This window comes from Rhipicephalus microplus, chromosome 9 (assembly GCF_043290135.1).
Source record: "Rhipicephalus microplus isolate Deutch F79 chromosome 9, USDA_Rmic, whole genome shotgun sequence".
Lineage (NCBI taxonomy): Eukaryota > Metazoa > Arthropoda > Arachnida > Ixodida > Ixodidae > Rhipicephalus > Rhipicephalus microplus.
In genome coordinates, this window is record NC_134708.1 from 64,252,715 (window position 1) to 64,276,395 (window position 23,681).

The 23,681-nt window shown below is 44.2% G+C and overlaps 1 long non-coding RNA gene across 1 annotated transcript; it reads left to right on the forward strand.

Annotated features, from left to right (window-relative positions):
• Window positions 1-1,219: 1,219 nt before the first annotated feature.
• LOC142771358 (uncharacterized) lies at window positions 1,220-16,583 on the forward strand. Its single transcript, XR_012885879.1, has 3 exons — window positions 1,220-1,417; window positions 2,844-3,066; window positions 16,226-16,583. It is a non-coding gene; the product is annotated as an uncharacterized LOC142771358 (long non-coding RNA).
• The last annotated feature ends 7,098 nt before the right edge of the window (window positions 16,584-23,681 follow it).

The following is a 23,681-nucleotide window of genomic DNA, read 5'->3' on the forward strand; positions in this document are numbered from 1 at the left end:
CAGCAGCATAAATGCAGCGTGAGAGCTACGCATTTTCTAACGTGCACGCAATTACATACAATCGCTGCAAATGCGCTACGCATTGCGTAGGGTAAACTATGCTGCGCAGCAGCCGATATCTGTGGGAGAAAGATGCACGTGCACACCAGCTGATGTGTCATAAAAGTTTGAAAAATAGTGTATTGTATCCGCAAATAGTAAAAATAATGGCGACTGGATGCGCCAAAACAGACGCCTGAAAGTGGTGAGAGATTAGCCATGGAGCCAACGTGAAATGTCACTTGCCAAACGGAGTGAAAAGGCAGCAGTCCATTTGTAAATAAGTAGCCACCATTAACAACCCTGTCAGCGAAAAAAAAAAACATTATTACGGGGCCACACACTAAGTTGGTATAAGTCGTTGAAATTATACGTAACCTATAGGGGATACACGCGACAGCTGTTGAGCAGTGATAATCTTACCTAGTTGTATTTGAGCGTCCTGTTAACGCTGAGTCAAGTTTTGCCGCATCGACTTCAGGAGAGGACAGGGAAAGTGGTCTGCTTGTGAGCGAAATCCATAGATATTTGACAAACTCGAAAAAATTTAGCAGATTAACAGTCGTGGAGCTCCAGACTTCAGCAGGAATGCCATAAAAGAACATATAAATGAATCCGGTGGAAAGTCACGGAAAGAATATTGGAGGCGCTGTTCGGTCGTCCAAGCGTTTAGTGTGCATCCTGTTTTACTTATTATCTGTGCACCGCGCCTACACATGATACTCTTCTGAAACCCCCGTTCGCCTGAATAGGAATCCTTCTCACGAAAGAGCTGGTCACTACGGATGCACTGAAACGCATATTGCAGGCATTCCCATATTATGTTAAACAATTGAAGGCTAAGCGGGAAAGTTCACAAAATGGCATTCTGCCAGGTCCGAGTCACGGAGCTGTAACTTGCAGGGAGGCAAATTACTTCGAGAAGTACTTAGTGCCGGCATAATTGTGGACTCTTAACGTAACGTACTTTTGTTGTAACCTTTTGATTGTTAGTAGAGGATATTAAAGGTACCATAAAATGAACAAATGTATGTGTAGTGTTTCGTGCTTACAAGCTTTTGTTCTCTTTTCTTTCTCTGCCAATTTGAGAATAAAATCCCACAAACCGCATGTCTTCTGAGTACCACTTCACCTAAATACTATTATGTCTTCTTTTTTCGGTGTCAAAGGAGCTACATGGGCGGAAAAATTACCTAAACAAAAAACCTTGTTACAAGATCTCTTCGGCAACCTGATACCTAACCACTTTTGGCTGAAGAATGCTTATTTCATCTTACGTCCAACTTCACAACCAATGAGTCCATGGTACCGCTTTAACCTGACGGATGGAAAGCTGGACAATATTGGCGACAAGCTCAAGCCTAAAAATGACAAAAAGGTATACATTTTTGTTGTAAATAGTGGACTTGCCTGAATGCATTGAGTGGCGCATGTGACCTTTAGTGTTTTTTTTCTACATTTATCTTTTATTTTCTACGCGCTCATTTAAAATTACTCGCAGGTTACAAGTTTTAGTGAAACAGAGCTATTTATGCTAGGCTTACTCATGCACCGTTCTTTTCTTAACTAAACCTGAAAGGGTGTTATGGTGGCATCATAATAAAAAAATGTCACGTCAATGAAAAATCGAGAGAGCGAGTTTCGGTACCCGGCGAGTTCTCATCATCGTAAGTGTTTTTGAATGCAATAAGAATAGCCGTGGAAAAACAGGGCAATAAAATAAGACGAAAATAGTTCACTCATTTTTACAACCTATGCAGCACCGACTGCAAACAAAATGTAAATAGTTCGGGCATACTTGTATAAGGGACTTCTTAGAAGATTTTTCAATTGACTCCCACTCTTATTTGGAGAAGCTTCGATGCACGGTTCGAACAAAACGTACGGCATCCCTGTTTAAGTTTAGTCTATTATTACTACTCACTGTATTGAATAATGGATACTATATTGTGTAAAGCGTAGAATTTGTAGATCGCTTAGGTTACTGAAGCTTTAATAATGACACCAGTCATGATTTACTTGCCGGTATATAAAAGAAGCAAACAGCTATCACATACAGGTTACCGAGAATATTCAGACGCATTTTTTTGAAACCGCTTGTGTGTGATGAAACATACCAGTTCAATCACTTCGAATCAGCATACCGAGCCCACCATGTGCCATTAATGAGCCTTTGCAACACCTCCTGAAGTAACCATAAATTTGGCATCATTAAAGAAGGTTAATTGCTCATGGCGCAAAAAGGTTCCATCCCGCGCGCATCCTGACCTTGAGCCATTCCTTGTTTGTTTTTCTTCCAACGTGTCTGCCTTGCTTTCAGTGCGATCGGGAGCGGGTAGCGTGGGCACGGTGCGGCCTCCCTTGGAAGCAGTGGTAGTTATGTAGCTCACGACGCTCAAATCAGCTAATGGCTATAAATTAGGGTACAAGGCATCATTTGTGCAAAGAAAAGGTAAACAATTCTAGATGGCTTTATGCATGGTTTGCAAGTTTCTCGCCACGTTCAGTGGCATAAGGATTGATTGGCGTGTTCTTAGTAGCGTCAAGTACCATTCAGCAGTGTAACCAAGCTAAAGAGTGTTAAAGGGCCCTTTCAAAAGGGTTACTGTCTTCTAAAAAAGTAGCAAAAGTGCACAAGGGCACTGCAATTGTAACGTGACACACGTCTGAAAGAAAGTAAGTTGGCACACGGGCATATGTCACCACTGTTTTAGCTCCAAATAAAAAAACAAAAACATTAATTTTCGGAGAGTAGTCCACAATTTTCCCGAGTAACGTAGTTCATGTTTTTTTTTTTTTTACAGACGTGCATTGCTGAATGCAGCAGAGGTGTTCTAAACGCAAGATGCCATTTTAACATCAAAGACGCCTCTCTTTCGTACAAAGGCCAAATGTCTTACAGAAAACCAGTAGTGGCAACTTTTCACTTATACGCATGGATTATCGAGTTCCAGTTCTACGACCACCGCAACCCTGCATTACTCAGCTCGTCAGTTGTGAAAAGTCTGAGTAACAAAGCAAGAAAGCGTAAGAGATTTCCTTACTTCATATTTTACGCAGTGCTGAGTAGATTGCGTGACAATTTTTTGTTGATTGTTTCCTAACAACCGTTTACGTTGCTGCATTACGAATTCGCTGAAGTGCCGGTAGAGAGGGTTGGCCTTGGATGCTCACTGGAACACCTCTTTTATGACTGCATAGACAACACGTGAAACTGAGCGCATACCCTGCGAATCGGAGCGCACAAGTCCATTACCGCCTTATACTATCTTTCACTGAATGTTGCAGCTAAATAAACTACAGAAACACAAGACGTAATGCTTGGCAAGCAGATGGAAAGATTGGCGAAGCATTTTTGAAGCCATGCAAGCCTTACAAAAGTGAAACTGGGTGGTTCTAAAGATTTTATGGTTGTTTCTAGGCTGTTTATAGGCCTCAGCTAGGTGATTGTTATAGGTTCGGTAAATAAAGGCAGTCGCTCTAGCAGTGAAACCTAATTATCCGACAAGAGAAGGAGTTGAACGTTCGATTTGCAAGAAAAAAAATGTTTTTTTTTGCACAAACACAAACACAACATGAAAAGAGATTGCTAAAATACACAAAAAACAAACTAACAAGTATCGGCCAGGTGGAAAATAATACAGTTCTCATTAACGAAGGGAACCTCCGAAACTCTTAATGGTCTACCGAGTTCGCCCTTCTTGTCTTGGAGTTCAGACGAGTAATGAGACAGATACGGCTAACCAGTAGTTCACGCCCTTCAACCGTCCAGTGAAGTAGCCACCGTGGTGGAAGTGCAAGAGCTCGAACACGTTAGACTACGTAATCCCGGTAGACGACGTAATCTACTGCGCTGTCTTTTGCTCGAAATCAGAAACAGGCCGTTCCAAGAACTCGCCAATAGCCTCAGTGGTTGAATGGTCACCAGGACCCCGTGAATGTCGTCGCCGGCTATATGTGGATGCCTTGACGCCAGATGAGCTCGCACGCCACACCCTAGCTACGTTCTTCCAAGTTTGCTTGTTTGTTTCCCTAGATAAATGGCACGTACCGACTTTGGTGGTTGGCCAAGAATTCAACGTAGAGACTGTTAAATGTTATATTAGGTAAGCTATGAAATTAAAACAGCAAAAATAGAGAAATAAAAGGGCAGTAAAGCGTAAAATGTTCAATTTAACTACAAGTAATTTGCTTTTGACCTTGTATTTCAAGCACCAGCCCGATTCTTCCTCTTTATCTTTCTTCGGTGCAATGGCTCTGAACTCTCTTTGCTATTTCCTTGAGTTTTTCTTCCTTTTCTTTCGCTAGTGCTCGCCGCACTCGCGCAGGTAACACATTGCCAGTAGCCAATTTCTGTAATCTTGCAGCGCTAACTTTTAAAATCCCCTCACTTGCGCACTTCGCCCACAACAGTGAAACCGCTTCATTCTACGTTTTTTCTAGGTCTTCGCTAGGTTTTAACTAGGTGGTGTGAAGTTCTTTCTACGTTGACTCTCAACGTAGAGTGGTTCGAGTTAAATAACAGTCACATACACGACTTGCGTGATTCGTCGTTGGTGTAGGTTTTCGGGATCTTGTAGAAACCGCCGTTGCGTTGCCTTCCACCTAGTATTATTTCGTTGTACGTAGTCGGAGTGGGTCTTCCGCTCTCCACCATCGCTTCGCAGCTATCCGTGGGGCCAACTGCTGCCCTCTTCTTTTACTTATAGTGGAAGGTGTTTGAAAAGTTGCCCGGCTTCTGCGGTACAAACACGTTTATGACGATGATAGTTTTTTAATCGGTTGCACAAATTTTTGTAGCATATGCCTATTTGTAGGGCTAATAGTTTCCGCCTTCTTGCTGGTGGAGCAGTAGCAGAACTAGCCCGATTTTTGTGGTGCATACCTGTTCATAATGATAACACTTTTTCGGTACGGGGTGCACAAGGAACGAGTAGATAAACACTTTTCGCTGTTAAAATGTTTTACGGTAGTATCTTGAAGACAGTACATACACTTTGTGAGCGCTAACGAAGGTTGACAACCAAGGAAAGTATAACGGATGTTACTGATTGCCGTTGTATATTAAATAAGAAGAAAAAAATGGATGAAAGGATAGCTTGCCGTCGCAGAGATCAAACCTGTGACCTTCCATAACGCATCTGATGCTCTATCGACTGAGCTACGGTGGTGGTCATCCCTCCGTCTCCTTTATAGGGTATATAAACGTCAGCCTAACACCAACCTAACAATAACTGGCACGCGGCAAAAGCATATATGTCGTTACCGGCTCCTAAATCATTAGGTACCAACGTGACCATATAGTCGGGCGTTTCCCGAAGAAACATTTTAACTTCATCATCATCATCATCATCATCATCATCATCATCAGCCTGACTACGTACACTGCAGGACAAAGGCCTCTCCCATGTTCCGCCAGTTAACCCGGTCCTGTGCTTGCCTCTGCCAATTTATACACGCAAACTTATTAATCTCGTCTGCCCACCTAACCTTCTGTCTCCCCCTAATCCACTTCCATTCTCTGGGAATCCAGTCAGTTACCCTTAATGACAAGCAATTATCCTGTCTACGCGCGACATGCCCGGCCCATGTCCATTTCCTCTTCTTTATTTCAACTATGATATCCTTAACCCCCGTTTGTCCTTTAATCCACTCTGCTCTCTTCTTGTCTCTTAAGGTTACACCTACCATTTTTCTTTCCATTGCTCGCTGAGTCATCCTCAATTTAAGCTGAACCCTCTTTGTAAGTAGCCAGGTTTCCGCTTCATAGCAGAAGACCGGGAAGATGCAGCTGTTATATACCTTCCTCTTGAGGGATAGTGGCAATCTACCTGTCATAACTTGAGAGTGCTTGCCGAATGTACTCCACCCCATTCTTATTCTTCTAGTTACTTCAATCTCGTGGTTAGGCTCTACGGTTATTACCTGCCCTAAGTAGGCATAGTCTTTTACAACTTCAAGTGCACTATCACCTATCTCGAAGCGCTGCTCCTTTCCGAGGTTGTTGTACATTACTTTCGTTTGCTGCAGATTGATTTTAAGACCCACCTTTCTGCTCTCCTTGTCTAACTCCGTAACCATGAGTTGCAATTCGTCCCCTGAGTTACTCAGCAATGCAATGTCATCGGTGAAGCGCAGGTTACTAAAGTATTCTCCATTAACTCTTATCCCTAACTGTTCCCATTCTAGGCTTCTGAAAACCTCCTGTAAGCACGCGGTAAATAGCATTGCGGAGATTGTGTCCCCCGGCCTTACACCCTTCTTGATTGGTATTCTGTTGCTTTCTTTACGAAGCACTATGGTAGCAGTTGATCCCCTGTAGATTTTTTCCAGAATGTTCATATATACTTCATCTACGCCCTGATTCCGCAGTGTCTGCATGACGGCTGATATTTCTACTGAATCAAACGCCTTCTCGTAATCTATGAAGGCTATGTATAGTGGTTGGTTATACTCTCAGCATTTCTCTATTACCTGATTGATAGTATGAATGCGGTCAATTGTTGAGTAGCCTGTTCGAAATCCTGCTTGTTCCTTTGGTTGATTGAATTCTAATGTTTTCTTTACTCTGTTAGCAATTACCTTTGTAAATTGCTTGTACACTACAGAGAGCAAGCTGATCGCCCTGTAATTCTTCAAGTCCTTGTCATCTCCTTTCTTATGTATTAAGATGATGTTAGCGTTCTTCCAAGACTCTGGTACTCTTCCCATCAGGAGACACCTTGTAAACAGGGTGGCAGTTTTTCTAACACAATCTGTCCTCCAACTTTCAGCAGATCTGATGTTAACTGATCCTCACCAGCAGCTTTGCCTCTTTGCATGCTCTCCAAAGCTTTTCTGACTTCTATCATTACTGGTGGGGTGTCATCTGGGTTGCTGCTAGTTCTTATAGTATTAAGGTCGTGGTTGTCTCGGCTACTGTACAGATCTCTGTAAAACTCCTCCGCGTTTTTAACTATCCTATCCATATTGGTAGTTATTTTGCCTTCTTTGTCCCTTAGTGCATACATCCGACTTTTGCCTATCCCAAGTTTCCTCTTCACTGCTTTGACGCTTCCTCCGTTTTTCAGAGCGTGTTCAATTCTCTCCATGTTATACACTCTAAGCCAAAAGGGAGCAACAGGGGTATAGGGGTTGCTCCTTTCAGAGAGCAATTGCATTGCCACTCCCATTACTCCCCTAAAAGGAGTAACTGCAGAGGGACGAACCGTTGCTCTCCTTTCAGTTCCTCCTTCGGGGGATGAACAGTTACTCCCTCCAGTTCCTCCCTGCGGACCAACAGTTATTCCCACCAGTTTCTCCCTGCGGACCAACCATTACTCCCACCAGTTGCTCTTCTAAGAGCAACAGTTACTCTTTACCGTTCCTCCCACGTGTTCGCAGTTACTCTCTGAAAACCAACTGCACATGCTTCCAGTTACCCCTTGGGGAAATGACTATTTATCTCGAGTATGCTTGTCACACGCTTAACACATGGTGAGAGCTCCTTGGAAGAGAACTGCTTGGGTGCTTCTAACACAAAAAGTGGACAATATTGAAAGGAAAATAAACGCTTTATTGTTCTTTTTATGAGGCAACGTGTGAGCACACGTAAAAGTAGACTTCGCCACACCACAGCCAGCACTAAACAAGCACCATAATACATCAAAGGTTTTCTGCGTCATCCGTGGAAAAACAATCTTGAATTTCTAGCATAGGGCAGTCTATGTCATCATTGGTGAAAGAAGGGCAACTTCTCCAATGCTGAAGGACTCAAGTTTCGCAGCTGGTGTTTCCATCAGGCTAGCGCAGCGGAATGTCACCACAGGCATATGTGAAGCATCTCATTGCTGCAAGAAAAAAATAGAAGTGTGAGGTTAAACATGCCAGAATCAATACATAACAACGAGTCACACACACTGCAGCAGCGCTTACATTCTAGGATGTCTACTGCAAAACGAAATGTGAAAAAAAGGAAGGTTCGGCCAAACGTTACTTGGCAAGCCATATAAATGCTGATGTGGTATTCTCTTTTCACATGATGTCTCAGACAGCAATATTCTGGAAGAAAATGTGCAGCACCTCAACAAGGCATATTTGTAGCAGTTGCAGATACCCTTAGGTTCAGTTAACTTGTTTCCTATACACAGCTGAGTGAGATTTCTATGAGCGTATTCACCAATGGGCATTCTAAGTGAGATCATGTGTGGGGCAAATAACACGTACCGTCCACTCATGTTAAAATACTTATTTAGCTCGTGCACATAATTGCTCTCCATTCTACTGTTCTATCATACGCTGCTGCGTCTTGAATTGTGCTATACCTGTAGGCACAAGCCAAGCATGCAAAGCCTGCTTGAAAGCAACCATTTGCAGAGGCTACATGATAATCTTCACTATATTTCTTTGTACCTGACGCAAACGGCTGGACAAAACTATAGACAAATAAATGTAGACCGTGCTACCTTCAAAAAATGCTTTAAATTTATTAAACTAGGGTGCATTTGTTCACTCGGTTGACGAGTCACAGCCACGAGATATGTAAACGAAGCAATATATCTTAAGGCATGCACAGATATTCTGATTCTTTGTTTGACAGTGTCACAGATAGCTTGCCAATACATATATATCTGAGAGCAACAAGACGTGAAGCTTTTATTAGTTCAACGTCTTGTTGGTTCACAGCCAAACAGGTTACTGCTCTGTTAGACAAATTGGAATAAGCGCACCGTGGTTTCCAAAAAAAGCACTATTAGAAGTTAGCTCCCGGTGTGAATGTCTGCCTATTTATTTTGTACTGCCTTCTACATGTGCCACAAAGACATTTGTTGAGGATGTGCTACCAGTCAATCCAAGATCGCATACTTGGTCAATGTGATGGAAATACAAACATTAGAAACACTGCCACCTCTAGTAAGAGCATACCACTACAGGATCTTGGAACAGCAAGGAGGTGCACAAGAAAGTTAAGCCCACTCTTGCAGAACTTTGAACGCGAATTTTTCAGAGTGGGGGAGGTCAACATGCTGTGGCACTTTTAAACCCATGAAACATCTGCAGAAAACAGGGTAAAGGCAAGTCAAGAAACGCTGCTATGAAGGCCTGCACATGGACAGCTTTGCGAATCTAGGCCCAAGTGTTATGCTTTGTGCAAGCCAAAATCCATGTAAATAGGGAAAGCGTACCTTTAGGAGCACCAGCGTAAACAAATCTTGGCAGTTGGCTTTCTAGTACAAACAGCGATCCCTGCAATGAAAACAAACATTTTTTCTTAACGGTAACAGTGTGAGCACACACACGGGCCAGCGGATCCATGTCAAATTGTCAGTGCCAGTGTAACCATGTGGCATGATGAACTATTCTCTGGCCAACACATGCACAGTTTGCCCCTGAAAAGCGATGCTTTCATATACGTAGTACAAAAAGTCTGCACTTACCAAAATTCACTTGCTTTCTGTACTTTAGCATTGTTGGGAGCATCTTTATCTGCAGTATAACCAAATTTGTGTCATATCCCTGAAAAAAAGTAGTAAAAGACATGCATCAAATATTGTTTCATTTGGTAGCAGTGAAGTCAGGTTAAGAACAGCCAAGTGGGAATCAGCCTAATTATGTGCATGCGGCAAATCCCAAACGTCGTTATTGAGGTTGTCGAAATTTTCGTCGATTGGTATTAACGTCGATATGTGACTTCAATGGCATGCCAAGTTTTCACAGCGCTTAAAGATTTCATGATGCAGAATAATGGCAACGCTAACGAGAACATACAGCATTTATGATTGTCTTTTACAATATTCAGTTTTGCGAAGGTTTTGCATGACTAAAGAAATCTGAAAGATTTGGGTCATTCCTCCTCCAATCGTTCTGTCCATATGTAAATTGCTGGCTTGATGGTGCGCTTTTAAAATAGTACGTTCAGCGCAGAGGTGAAGCAAGTGACGCAGTGATGTGGGCAGATTTTTTTTTTTTTTGAGGCGTGCGGGGAGGGGGGGGGGGGCGGGGTCCGCTTATCTGAATAGGAGGCCGGGTTAAGCGAATATGGTCGTCATTATGGGCTCCCTGCGACCGGCCTCAAAAAATTCCGTGCGCAACCGCCTGGCTATGCCAGTGAAGTGATGCGACAATGATTTGTTCACTTACTGATTTACATACACTTTACAGCTCTAAAAAATGCGGTCCAAGGCCCCAACACTCAGCCGTTAACGTTACATAAAGCCAATGGTAGAAAAGTGCCAGTATGAAGGCAGCTACAACCCCGCCCCAATGTTTTTTCAAGCGAGGTAGTGTTGCGAAAATGAACTTTTAACTGAAAAATTACACTGGCACTGCAGTGGTGACAGGGGAAGCAAGAGGGTATGCAGGCGGTAATAATAGACGTAATTTAGTCCGATACGGCTAGCAATGAATACGGTAAATAAGAAAGATCAAATCATTTCTCTTTCAATAGCGCAACCACTCAACAATGTATTGTAAGAGCATTAAATGTTGCTGGAAATGCCACTCACCTGCACGCTGATGCATGCACATTCCTTTGTCTGACGAGCGAACAGGCTTGCAGATAGCTGAAGACGTGTTTACGATGTGTTTGTTCCACCCAGCAGCAAAATCCAGAACAACTTCGCGCTCCATAAAGATAAATATACACTAACCTTCATCACGAATAAGTAGAAACGCAAATCTGCGACACACACACACGATCAAAACATAGCTCACAAGCTCACATGTCCATGTGCTCGCCGACCACAGACCATATGAATGAGTAGTGCGAACGCGAACCTAGTCGCGCCGAAAAAAAAAAAAAAAAAGAACGTCGAGCAGTGGCAGCACAGGCGTCAGCGCAATGCTTTCAGTGTGTTCTCCTAATACACTTATAAAAAAAAAACTGAGGTACACTAAAGCTCATAAATAAATATTAAAAATTGAGTGTAATTTTTATTTAGTGCTAGTAAACATAAACACTGAATAAAAATTACTTTGTAAATTACATCGCTTACTACACTAGCGCCACACTTGTCGTGCGGGCGCAGATGGCACAGATTTGTCATTGTTTGCACATCTTACACCATCGTGCACATCTTACATCAGTGTACACAAGTGTACACTGATGAAAAGCGCGTCTGGGTCCGCTTTTTTTTTTCTTCTCCGATATATCGGGGGGGGGGGAGGCTCCTTATGCACGTGTTTTGGTGCTTGATCGACTTTGACGCCCTTCCTTCGCGGACGAATGGCGTGCCTAGGCCTTTTTTTTTATCGTTGTTTTGCACGTGTTTCGGCGTTCGGTCCGCTTTGACGTGCCAACTCTCCATTCTGCTGCTGCGTGTTAGGTACTTGCCGTAGCTGTATTCTCAGGCCTTCTGTGTTCAGCCAGCGCTGCTATCTTATTATCTGCGGATGCTAAAATAAATCACTGTTTTGGTTTGGTGAAGTTTGGCACACAGAACAAACAATAACCTGGCCCATGAATATCAATGTGGGCGGCATGCATATTTGTGTGCAGTGTCCTGCCGGGGAGTAACCGTTGCGTGACGAGAGCATATACAGCGGTTCCTCCTTCCGTTGCTCCCTTACAAACTTAAGATGAATACAGTTGCTCCCCCATTCTCGAACAAGTCGGCCATTTTGTTCCGCTTGGTCTTTTCGGAGAGTAACAGTCGGTCTGAAAGAGTAAAAACAGCCGTTGCTCCCATTTCGGCTGTTTTTGGCTTAGAGTGTACCTTCTTACATCGCATACTTTACACCCATTAATCAACTTCGAAGGCTCTGGCAGTTCTATTTTGTCTGTTGTACTTGACACTTTCATGATTTGATGACGCTTCTTAATTAGGTTCTTCGTTTCCTGGGAAAGCTTGCCAGTGTCCTGTCTAACTACCCTGCCTTTCCTCACTAAGAGCCGAGTACCTGTTCTGCAGCGACACTCTGAATTCCTGTACTTTCCCTCTCAGTGCTAGCTCATTGATTGGCTTCTTGCGTATCAGTTTCTGTCGTTCCTTCTTCAAGTCTAGGCGCATTCGAGACCGTACCATTCTATGGTCACTGCATCGTACCTTGCCAACCACTTCCACATCCTGCACGATTCCTGGGTGTGCAGTCATTATAAAGTTTATTTCGTTCTTATTTTCGCCAATAGGGCTCCTCCATGTCCACTTGCGGTTTTCTCGTTTTCAGTACAAAGTATTCGAAATCCACAAATTATTGCGTTTTGCGAATTCTACTAGTAGCTCTCCTCTGGCGTTTCTAGTGCCGATGCCATAATCTCCTATGCCTGGTCTCCAGCCTGCTTCTTCCCTACCTTTGCATTAAAGTCGCCCATCACTATAGTATACTGTGTTTTTACCTTACTCATTGCCGATTCCACGTCTTCATAGAAGCTTTCAACTGAAGCGTCATCATGGCTGGATGTAGGCGCGTAAGCCTGTACTACCTTCATCTTGTATCTTTTATTCAGTTTAATTACAATACATACCACCCTTTCATTATTGCTATAGTATTCCTCTATGCTGCCAGCTATGTTTCTGTGAATTAGGAACCCCTCTCCCAGTTCTATTCTGTCTGCCAAGCCCCGATAGCAATGGACGTGCCCATTCTGTAGCACAGTATAGGCCTCATCTGTCCTCCTAACCTCACTGAGCCCTATTATATCCCATTTAACACCCTCTAGCTCCTCGAATAGTACAGCTAGACTTCCCTCACTAGATAAGGTTCTAGCGTTAAACGTTGCCAAGTTCAGGTTCCAAAGGCGGCCTGTAGTCCAGAGATTCTTAGCACCCTCTGCTGCGTTGCAGATCTGACCGCCGCCATGGTCAGTTGCTTCGCAGCTGCTGGGAACTGAGGGCCGTGAGTTATTTGACGTATGCATGTGGGAGGTAGTGGCCAGATACTGCACCAGAGTGGCCAATCCTTCTTTAGTGAGGCAGTGCGTTCCCGGCGGTGGTTACCGGTGAGGCCGCACCTCAGGCCTTTTATTGCAGTTCCATCAACACGCGGATTTTTTTTTTTCCGGTTGGAAACTGCGCGGCGCGGGATTTGAACCACGGACCTCTTGCATGCGAGGCGGATGCTCTAACCACTACGCCATCGCCGCACCCAGATTGTTATGTTCTAAATGTAGGTTTCAGCGGTGTATCAGTCAAGTTTGTGGTTATTTTTATAAAAATGTTTTAATGAAATGAGATTTCTGCTGATTACCCCCTAAATTAAGGGTCTAGAGAGTACGGAGTTAGGCCTCCGATTAGCCTATGGGGTGCTGTTTATTAATATATTAAGCGGACAAAATTTAAATTCGTTTTTGAGGTGATGTTACCAAATTAATGTTTTAGTGATTAGGCTTAATTTTGGTCACGAAATAGTTCCGGTACTATTACTCCTGTCCTGATGCAACCTGAGCGGTAACAGGTCCACAATTAGGGCTTTGCACTGTATGAGTTAGAAGTTTCCCGGTAGGTTATTATCAAAGTTAAAGCGATCGTAAGGGGAAAAAAACACGTGGTTCAAGACTGATCTGACGGGCGTACCTTTCTCCCGAGCAGTGAGCCACCCTCCTCCTCTGAGCGAGGGAAGACGCGGGCGCCACATGTTTATTGGCGGTTTTCGTTATATTCTTTCTAACTCTGTATCTTCCGGTTACCTTCAGCTATCAAAATTATTTTTACACGAAAAAAACCGGACTGTTGTGTTCTAAAACAAGATATTAGCTATTTTTCGGTGGCGTTTGTTGCTCCTTTTGAAAATTTGTTTTAATGAAATGAGCTTTTTGCTGATTACCACCTTAATTAGGGGCCTAGAGTGTACGGAATTGGGCCTCCTGGTAGCCTATGGGGTGCGGTTTATTATTACATTAAGCGGACAAAATTTAAATGCGTTTGGGAAGTGATAATACCAATTTAATCTTTTTAGTGATTAGGCTTAATTTTGATTGCGGAATAACTTTGCAACTATTAAACCTAGCCTGATCAAACTTCAGTAACGTCAGGTCTACCCTAAGGACTTTCAACTTTATAAGTAAGAAGTTTCCCGGTAGAATATTAACGAAGCTACAAGCGATCGTAAAAAACACGTGGTCCGACTGTTGTTGTTTTCACAGATTCACACTGTTTTCCGCTCCTAAAATTTAAAATTTTCATTTGTAATAGCAGTATTTGTAGCGGTTGAACTCCTTGTATCTTCACGAACAAATAGACACCACTCTGACCCTCCTAGAACCAAAATTGCTAAAGTTAGAGGCAGATATGGGCAGTGCTCACTTACACGTGCTGCTGACGCGGCCGCTCCCGTGGGCTCCCATCCTTGACTCCATTTTAACTTAAATCCATTTTAACTTATGCCGCTTTGAAAATCCACGCCAGAATACCTGTATTATAACTTGCAATAGCTTATAGTGTATGGCTTTCAGGCACAATGTGGCAGAAGTTTTCTGTTTACTGGGGAGCTTCAGGAGCGAAATAATGATTTTACATTTCGCCATGTCAGCATGCAACGCGTCTTCGAAGAAACATTTTTTTGTATAATTAATTTTTAAATTGCGAGGTGCACATGCTCCTGTGAATACCTGCGCTGTGAAATCTGCAGTAAAATTTTCTAAATTTTCAAACAGAATAGGCGATGTCTTAATTTTTAACAAGCAGGATGTTTTACGGTTTCCCATGTGGTCACACTAGGTCTCTAGGCTCCGATTCTTAATCAAGTCCGTCAAATCAGCTTACGCTCCTTGTGGCGTGACTACATTGCACGTATGTGGCCATTTACTGTATGCTGCAGGTTTAATACATTGAAAACGGCTAGAAGATTCCAAGAGAATGATAAATATGTATCGGCTATCCACATTGAGCTATCAGATAGACGAGGACGTCGCAGGTGAGGGTTCCAGTTGTCTCCAGGTGAACTTAAGTGTATTATGGAATACTTTTCATAGTATAACATCCAAAACTGCTATGAGGGACGCCGTAGTGGAAGGCTGCGGAAGTTTCGCCTCCTGGCATTCTGTAAACCTGAACCGTACACAGCTTCAGTTGTCAACTTAGAGCAGACGCTTAACCGGTTGTTGCTGAGGGCCGTCGCGATGGTGAATGTGACTGTGATGAAGTTGAAGCAGAGTATGACGAATACTGCGATAGATTACTGTGGTATCGGAGTTTTGGTTCCGGTTTCGGCACCGGTTGTCTGGCTCCCAGGAGCGTTGCACATATGTATTTAGTAGCATGCTTGTGTACATAAAAGAGTTCCTGCTTGGCTACCGGCTGCTGCGTACCTCGTGTTGGCCGGCGCTTCAGCATCGCACCCTGTGTGCTTCGTGCGGTGGACATGCCGCACGATACAACATATTGGCGACAGCCATCTTGGATCCGCGTGCATCCAGCCGAAGGTGGGCATACGACGACTTGCTACTTGTGCTACCATGTTCGTCGCCCTGGATACAGCCCACCGATAGTCCATTTCTGCGGATCCCCAGTTCGCGACCACCGAGACCATTTATACCGGGCTACGCGTCTAACTCGGTCCTTCGGTTCGGCTACCTTCCACCACAGGAATGTACGCTGCGAACCTCCGCCCGTGTTCCTGCAGTGCCCAGGTAGGCCTCCTATTCCATGGTGACAGTGGCGTCCGCTTCCTCAAATTTACATGGATGCCGCTGCCAGGGACGCCACGCCGGAGCACAAAAAGGCGTTACTACTGAACGCGCTGGGCATTGAAGGTTTGAACTCCTAACTGCTTACAGTGGAGGATGAACCGTTTCCGGCACAAGACCATGCTAACCCAGCGGACGCCGTGCTAGACGCGTAGGTTTTAGTTTTTTTTATTTCTAGTTTAAAGAAATCATTACTGTGATAGGGCCTGCTCTTTTATTTCTCTATCTTCAAAAGTCAGACGTAGGTGATCGTTAAAGATACCAGTGATTCGACAACTTACATTTACAAAAGAAAGCGGGATCGTGATTTCAGGGGTCACTAATGTGCAAACACTTTGCACACGTTGGTGCACTTCAGCATATAAAGCTGCATTTGTTAAAAAAAGGATACCTTCACAAAATAGGATGGCATAATCACAGGTATCCCGTATAAAACACTTGTATAACCAAATTTACCTACGTAAACCACAAATAAAAAATTGGTATTGTGCATTAAGAAATTCTTTTTGCTGCGTAAAATGCATGAATTTAGTAGCCGCGATCATGTAACATATTAAAATTGGCAATTTCTTCTTTTCTTTCCAGATGATATACGGGAATGTCTCATTACGGATTTTAAGCTGAGTGCGGTGACTTTTCCTCCATTTTCCGAATTCAACTTTGAAGAGTTTAAAAAGCATCCTAATTTGTCAGAAGAAGTGTGGGATGAGTTTGAAAGGAAACTGTACACTGAAGTTAGACTTATTGTCATGAGAACCATAAAAGGAACGTGCATAAAAAAATTACATGAAAAGAAAGTTAATGCAGACTCAGCTTGCAGCCACCCTAGTAACGCCACTGAACGTGCAAAAAAGGAACCGAGCAAGGAAACTGCGTTTCCCATGCCTTTTTGGTTTTAGTGTATAAAGATTTAAATATCGCACTGTCAGGCCAGTTTATTAGGCAGTACCTATCTACGGGAGAAGTGATTTCACGAAGGTTGGACCAGTGGTGTTCAGCACCAATTCTCGCGTCATAATTTTGTTATTAAATGCGAAGCATTTCTTAACGAACTGCGGCGACTTAAGCGTATCAATCAATCAATCAATCAATCAATCAACCTATCTATCAATCAATCAATCAACCTATCTATCAATCAATCAATCAATCAATCAACCTATCTATCTATCAATCAATCAATCAATCAACCTATCTATCTATCAATCAATCAACCTATCTATCTATCTATCAACCTATCTATCTATCTATCTATCAACCTATCAATCAACCTATCTATCTATCTATCAACCTATCAATCAACCTATCAACCTATCAATCAACCTATCTATCTATCTATCTATCTATCTATCTATCTATCTATCTATCTATCTATCTATCTATCTATCTATCTATCTATCTATCTATTGGTCTATCTATCTATCTATCTATCTATCAACCTATCAATCAACCTACCTATCTATCAATCAACCTACCTATCTGTCAATCAACCTATCTATCTATCTATCTATCTATCTATCTATCTATCTATCTATCTATCTATCTATCTATCTATCTGTCTATCTATCTATCTATCTATCTATCTATCTATCTATCTATCTATCTATCTATCTATCTATCTATCTATCTATCTATCTATCTATCTATCTATCTATCTATCTATCTATCTATCCGCTTACGACTTTTAGCTCTCCTGGCCGTTTCGATGATAGTATCGATACCAAACTTGGTATTGGATGACATGACCGTATGACGAGCATTAGAGACTTGTCACAACATGAAAATCAGTACACGTACCTCATGAATGTCATAGTTTACATTTAATTGTCCTGCTGCTCCTGGAATGATTTTGTTGACATGTTATGTTGCAAAACTGGTATGTATGGTATGATCGCATGGCGAAAGCAAGCGACAAACTCTAAAGTGAAAATCATGACATGCATGCCATGTAAGTCATGAGTTATGACTACATGCCACACTCACGATGATATTTGGTATTACGTGACATGAATCGAAGATGAAGGTATGTGACTGGCGAAAACATGATAATCGTGAGATGCGTGTCCTGTAACAACATGACTACACGCTCATGATGAGCTTGCGGCTGTTTCGCTCGCGTCACATATACGAATTTAGCAATTACAGTACGTGCATAGATAAATAATGTATGAGACTGGTGCAAACATGATAAACATGAGATGTGTGTCACACAACATGACTACATGCTGCGCTCATGATGCGCTCGTGGCCGTTTCGCTAGCTTCACATGTACCAAATTCAGTATTACGTGACGCGAACGGACTTCATGGGTAAATGACCCATCCAAACATGATAATCACGACATGAGTGTCATGTAACAACATGACTACATGCCAAACTCATGATTTGTGGGGTTTAACGTCCCAAAACCACCATTTGATTATGAGAGACGCCGTAGTGGAGGGCTCCGGAAATTTCGACCACCTGGGGTTCTTTAACGTGCACCCAAATCTGAGTACACGGGCCTACAACATTTCCGCCTCCATCGGAAATGCAGCCGCCGCTGCCGGGAATTGAACCCGCGACCTGCGGGTGAGCAGCCGAGTACCTTAGCCACTAGACCACCGCGGCGGGGCGCCAAACTCATGATGCGCTCACGGTCATTTCGCTAGCTTCCCATATGCCAAATTTCGTATTACGTGAAGTCAATTGCCCCGCCGCGGGGACCTATAGTGGCTAACGTACTCGGCTGCTGACCCGCAGGTTGCGGGCTCAAATCCCGGCTGCGGCGGCTGCATTTCCGATGGAGGCGAGAATGTTGTAGGCCCGTGTGCTCAGATTTGGGCGCAAGTTAAAGAACCCCAAGTGGTCGAAATTTCCGGAGCCCTCCACTATGGCGTCTCTCATAATCATGTGGTGGTTTTGGGACGTTAAACCCCACATATCAATCAATTAGGTGAAGTCAATGGATGCCAAAGTCTGTGACTGGTGCAAACGGGATTATCATGAGATGCGTTTCATGTGAGAACATGCCTACACGCCACAGTCAAGGCGCCTATAAATTTCGACGTTAGCCAGCGCGCGTTCGCGCAGGTGTTCGTTTCGTCGCGTCACGCCTGCTTTGCCATGATAGGCGCCAGTCCTGCCATATACTCGCAGGCACGCGCCGCACTGCGTTGCTTTGACGCCTGCGCGTTTGAGAATAAGAAAAACTTTATTCATCCCAAGAGGGAAAGGTGCGGTGGTGGAGTGTCAGAGGAGCCTACCCAGCGTAGGTCTCCACTACCCTCTTGGCCCAATCCAAGATCTGGTCCTGGACCTCGGGCACCGAGCTGCACATAGCAGCCTCCCACTGCTCCTTACTATTAATGTGCGGAGAATTGGGTGGTGGGTTTCGAGTACACCCCCACATGATCTGGTCTAGGTTAGCTCTTTGTTGACAGAAAATGCACAAAGGGGAGGGGTATATCGCAGGGTGGATAAGATGGCGAAAACATGGGGTAGGAAACGTACGAATCTGTAACTGGCGCCATAGTATTTCATGGTAGCGCGAAGCTCCATGATGTAAGGGGTGGGGTGTATATAGTGAGCTGTAGGCGGTAGTGATTTGTTATATCGTGGAAGGTCAAAAGACGATCTCTCGCACTGAAAAAGGCCGCGTGGTCTAAGGCGCCATCAGAGGCCTGACTCGGCCGGTCATTTCTCGAGCACAGGTATGAGCCGCCTCATTACCACTCAATCCCGCATTCGCGGGCATCCATATGAGAGCAACGTCTTGAGTGGAAGGATGTTTCTTAAGAATCGAAAGGGCAGTTGATGAGATGAGACCTGCGTTGAAGTTGCGTATGGCAGTTTTCGAGTCACTTACAATCATAGTGATATTGGGGATGGATAGACCTAAAACGACATGCGCATTTGAGTGCGTCCTGCGTCCCTCCGTCACGAAAAGAGGCCGACGCAGCGCTGTTTAGGTAACGCATCGGCGCGAAATGCAGCATGTCACATTTCGCGCCGGTTGCCGTCGAGCTGCGCCGACGGGCGCTGGTCCCGCTGGTCGCGCCTGGCGTCAGACTATAGAGGGCTAATGTTGTGCTAACGTATATATCGCTGTGCCCAGTGTGCGCACGCGTTGACGTTACGTTGGAGTACATTGGGTCCTTTCTTATGCGCTCGCGGCCGTTTCGCTAGCTCCACATTTACGAAATTCGGTGTTACGTGACGTCAATAGATGACTAAGTAGCTCCACATAATAAATTTGGTATCACGTGACGTGAATAGACGAATAAGAGAAACGACACGTCCAAACATATTAATCATGACACGGAAGTCACGTACGGCATAATTTACCTCCACCTCGTAACGTTATGCTGATTTGAAAGTAACATATCAACCTTCCTCATTCGTGCTTCGCTTATCATCAATTCTCACTGTACATGGCATCTGCCAATTTTTATTATTTGTGTTTTTAGCGGTTCTGATAATAAGTGACTCTCAGGCGGCCCTACGCAAATACGCCAGTGGCCGGACCTCTCACGAAGCAGCACACATTCTCAAAATTCGCGAAGGCATTATTTGCCACACAAACAACAGTTTCCTCGTATGAAACCCCGCCCACACAGATCCTCCACTCGCGGGCAACGCGAGTGCCGCCCACGCCACGGCTTGAGGCCTTGCACGCGGAGCTGTGGCGCCTGCCGGCTGCCCCGATGTCTCGCAGACATCGAGAACAGGAAGGGAGTGGACGTGGGAGGATCGCATGACAACATTCAGAGACATCACCCAACACCCCAGACTGAGCAGATAAAAATATGCACCACCACACGAAAAACTAAACAAAAGTGGGAGGTTTCCTGGAGACTATCACACACTCACACGTACCCGAACCCAGTGATCCTGCGCCTCTGTTACCGAGACATTTATACGTCCGACGACTGTGAAACGTGTGAAGCAAGAGCAACGCTGCAGCACATGCTGTGTGAGTGAACCGGGAGCATGCAGCAGCCTCCTATGAACCGGGTAGACATGGCCGTCTCGAACCGCGACGTGCGATGGGAGGCGGCTCTGCTCAGCCGCGACCTCGCCGATCAACTGAGGGCAGTCCGGCGCGCCCAGGAAGCCGCCCGTGTCTAAGGACTAAAGGCTGTCAGTTAGGCTGGGGTGCTTGTCGCCCTAGCCCGCTAAATACCGCCGGGCAATGTCAATAAAGTTTTAAAGACGATAGTCTTTCTTGGGGACCTTCGACGAAAAAAATTTGGTCTGTCTGTGTGTCTACATTTGTCTATTTGTCCGCCCTTAATGATACCTCAAACGGCACCAAACGGCAAACCCCATCCACAGTGCCCACCAATATTTCTCAATGTTTGGCGTTCATAATTGTGTGATTGTCAATTAAAAAGAAATAATTGCACAAATCCGAGGCGCCATAATAACACGTCTGCGTTTTGCATGTCTGCCTTCATACTATGAGAGGCACACACATATACTTCTGAGGACTGTAGCGCTTATCGTGCTGCGCTGACAGTGCAGCGCGATGCTCAAAAAGGTAAGTGTTTCCAACGCTTTGCTACGACGACACAGTGGTGGCACCTGCCCGTCACTTTGCGTTCTACACCTTATCACCTCCGAGACAGGCATGCATGTTTCTCCGCGGGCGCGCACACCTTCGTTTTCGAAGATAACGGCCAGATGGCGCTCATGTAAAACGTGCCTCGATGAGCTTGTTCGCTTTCGCTACATGCTCGAGGCACTCCAACGCAGTGTCTTCAGAATACCCTTCACTGATTGTCTTGCTCAGAACATCAAATAAACGTTTTGTTCACTCTTTCCAGACGCAATACTATATTCTTTCGATGACGTTTGCAGTGTAACATGCGAATCGGGCCAATTTTTACTCACTTACTCATTTTCAGCAGTTCTCCTTCGCAGCCAGCATTTTACAACTAGTCCCAACTAATATATTTGTGCAAAAATATTCAAAGTGAATTACATAGGCCTTAACTGGATGCTGGTATAAAACAATGGTTTGAATCAGAATAAGATTCTGTTCTCTGAGAACTGTAATGTCGTCAGTTTCACCATCATCCTTTAATTAGTACAGCAAAAAATGAAAGTAAAAGTAATATTTTCGAATATTTGACCCAACTTTACGCGATTGACGTTTAGTCTCGAAGAGCATTTCTCGCATTTTGCCGACGTTATGTTCGACGAAGCTTTCCCAAACTTGGTATGGTAAGCCTCTGGCCTCTTCAACAGACATTGTACTTCATTTTTAGTTATTAGAAGTTACGTAGGTTTCAGTAAACACCGTGAGAATTTATAACGTCATGTCTTTTGGAACAAAGGTTTCAAGAGACATCACCAACCACATTTTCTGTTTGGCCTTCTTCTCACGGCAATCGCGATGATTCTGGAGTTAGGTCATTTCACGCCGACTGTCGAAACCACGGTGATCGGCCCTGCAATTGACATAAAAATAAATTGACAAATATGGATCTAAAAAGAAAAGTGGTCCAGAAAAAGTTTTTGCGAAAAAAATTCAGATCATCGTGCACATTTGAAGTTTTTTGAAAACACTAAAAATTTGGCTGGAAAAACAAACTATAAAAATTCTTTTTGAGTTTCGTCAGCACACAATTTTTTTACAGAATGATGATAGTTTTTACACTTAAAAATTGTTTTTTCCATTTTTACACTTCGGTACCATCTTTATAGAGCAATAAACGGCTCAGCAACTACTTTTCTGCATCGTTAAAAAACGCTGCCGATTGGCATAGTCAAGGCTCCAGAGAACACGTGAGCCAAATTTTATTGCGAAGCACGCGGCCTGCAATTTACAATAAAATCTCATAGTTGGCCAAAGGTTGGTGTTACTTATCTCGACAAATGACGCAAAAGCTGGAAATCGCTCGTCACAGCCGTTCCATCAGGGATTGGCTTATTTAAACATGGCGCGTTCCGTCATTACGGATTGCCGCGGGAGGCCGCGACTTTTCCACGTGTGTGCGTGTGGTCGCACAGAAAACTTTGTGTTTTCAAAGTATTAAAAAAACGCTGAAGGTCACGAGACGCGCGTGACATATTTTCTTTGCCCGTGCGATCTCTTACTGCTTAGCTTGCAGTGATTTCGTCGGGATGGGAGAACAGAGAATGCGATTGCCGCGTGCGACAAATCTTCGTAACTCCGCTTGCACTGTCACACACACACACGCGCGCGCGCGCAAAGGTGACGTAGTAATGGTACATGATTGATTGATTTGTGGGGTTTAACGTCCCGAAACCACCATATGATTTTGAGAGACGCCGTAGTGGAGGGCTCCGGAAATTTCGACCACCTGGGGTGCTTTAACGTGCACCCAAATCTGAGCACACGGGCCTACAACATTTCCGCCTCCATCGGAAATGCAGCCGCCACAGCCGGGATTTGATCCCGCGACCTGCGGGTCAGCAGCCGAGTACATTAGCCACTAGACCACCGTGGCGGGGCCGTAGTAATGGTACAGGTTTTCGATCTATTTAAAAGCACTTTTATAACAACTTCTTGAAAATCTTGTACAGTGATATAGTCACATGGTCCTGTATTATGAACTGCGCGTAGGCGTGAAACTTGTATTCGTAAATGGCCACATTCTGTCATCTGTCTTTTGTTAGTTATCTGGCAATTGTTTGACTTGTGCTTCTGGAGACCTTTTCCGGCCAACCGCAACAAGCATCGCCTTATGGTCGGTGAATTGGCAACTGCAGTACTTCACTTTTTTGATAGCGTCGTGAAAATGAAAAGCTAAATCTATACAAGTGTTGTGGTTTGTTGAAATGGCATTCCGTCGAAGGGGCATAAGGAGTCTCACAATTCCTCACAGATGGCAGCACATTTTCTAGCGCTTGCTGTTTTGCTTGATGAATGCCTCTGGAAAGGCATGATATTGTAACGCGGACTGAAAGAGCGAGGAAGAAGAAGAGATCGGACGCTCTCGAGCGATGGTGATTCGGCAGTGATGGTAGAGCGCTGACATTTTTCAGTGTAAATAAACCCATCACATCCGTAACAGCTTTGGTGGAGCGGTGCTGG